Genomic DNA, 2,208 nt, shown 5'->3' with positions numbered 1-2,208 from the left:
ACGGTTAATAATCGGTTAACGAGGGTCGATTATCGGTTACATTTTTTTTCAAAATTACCATCCCTAGTTTGACAATTTGGCAAATATATTTGTGTTCTTGCTGAGAGATAGGTGAGAAGATTGATACCACTCTCACGTCCGTATGTTACGTAAATATTATGTTGGTAATCTTAAGAAACTAGCAAGAATTTGGTAGATTTTTCAAATGATCCAACAGAAAAGCTGAGCCCAGTGTTGCTCTTATCCAATGAAAGTAACTCGCAGCACTAGCTCCAGAAGTCACTAAATCTAGAGAGAAAGTCCCACTGTCTCTTCAGGCCTCCCTCCAAAGACACTCCCCCAACATGATCATTATGAACTTGAACAACCAACATGGCTACTGTTCGTACTCACAGCTGTCAAGCTAGCAGCTGCTGGGAGACTCCGGTGACGCGCGATGAGACCACAGGCAGGTAGGTAGATAGACAAACAGGTAGCCCATCCAATCATTACATTCGGCCAAAATGAAATGATTGGACGAGCTTATTACAGTCCTGCAACAGCCACAGATACCAGATTTTTATGCCTTTACACCGGCAGAAGCCGTGGCCGAAGGCGTTCTGTTTTCAGGTTGTCCGTCCGTACATCTGTCCAGACCATTCTTGTGAATCTCAGGAACGCCGATAGGAAATTATATTACATTTGGCACAAACATCCAATTGGACTCAAGGATGAACTGATAAGAATAAGGTGGTCAAAGGTCAGTGTGACCTCGCAAAACACGTTTTTGGCCATAACTCAAGAATTCATATGTGAATTCTGACAATTCTACAGAAATGTCTAACGGGATAAAATGATGAATTGATGAAAGTTTGGACAGACATGGATGTAAACTGGGACTTGACTGGTTGGCGGAGGCACACAACCTCAAGGCGGTAATTCAAGTTTTCTGTTTTTTGTCAGAGCATTTGATTTATTGATTGCTGTCAGAATGTAAAGAGAATTTCAACAAATATAAAGAAAAAAATGCTTTTGAAGATTACCAACTTTAGCTTTAAGCTAGAGCCAGCAGGTGATTAGCTTAGCTTAGCATAAAAACTGTTAATGGGAAAACAACTAGCCTGGCTCTTTCTAATAGTAAAAAAGTCCATTGAGCAGCACCTCTAAAGCTCACTAATTAACACATTCTATCTCATTTCTTTAATCCGTACAAGAGCCAAAGTGTAAAAACAACAATTTGTGCTTTTTCTTGGCCGGTTCCATTAGCTTCCTGGAGTCTTAATGTCACCGTAAGCTTGCCTGGCAACCAACAGAAAGCTTTAGAGTACTGGCAGGTGGATTGTTTTTTACCTTTGGACAGAGCCAGGCTGGCTGAGCCAGTCTCTACCTGTTTTTATGCTAAGCTAAGCTAATCGGCTGCTGGTTCTCGCTTCATATTCAGCGTACAAACATACGAGTGGCATTGATCTCCTCTTCTAACTCTCAGCAAGTAAGAGAATAAGCATGTTTCCCAGAAAGGTCAAACTATTCTTCATAAAGTACTCACTTTATTGTGTCTGTTGAGCAGAGCTCTAGGTAGGCCTTGATCAAGGATATAGTGTGTTGTATAAGAACGGAATGCAGTGTCATTGTTCAGTGTTTCCAAGTAAAATGAATGAACAGAAATTTGTAGCATTGGTGGAATGACTTTTGCAGATGACACAGCGTGGTGTTGCAGTCAGTGCCCGGGAGTCTGCGAGACAGTTAATAGAAAGTAGACTATACATATCACCCCACATGTATACAGTGCATTCGTCATTGTATATTCATTCATCATAACGTAAACAATACCACAGCTGTGGCGAGGGATGGTGAGAGCCCTGCAGTGCTTTGGAACAAACAGCATAGCGCCAGGCAGTCACACTGACTCATTTTACATTTACATTTCAAGCAGACGTTGTGATTCAGAGCGAGGGAGCCGAAGCCCCCCCCCCATGTCACATACATCCGCTCGCGCACGTTACCAGCATCTGATGTTTGATAGGGCACGAGAATCACACGTCGACTATAAATAAAGCCCGCGATCCACACATGCCAAGCCATGGCAGCTGCCTGTGGGTTCTTATAAATCGAGGAGTGTGATTTATATTTGTAATCTTAGACAGATTAGCAGAAATACCGTGTGTTGTATGTTTACAGATCTAATAATTTTAAGATGTGACACCAAGGAAACAATAGCATGTCTTTGTG

This window comes from Sebastes umbrosus, chromosome 23 (genome assembly GCF_015220745.1).
Source record: "Sebastes umbrosus isolate fSebUmb1 chromosome 23, fSebUmb1.pri, whole genome shotgun sequence".
NCBI classification, from domain to species: Eukaryota; Metazoa; Chordata; class Actinopteri; order Perciformes; family Sebastidae; genus Sebastes; species Sebastes umbrosus.
This window is presented reverse-complemented; position numbering follows the sequence as displayed.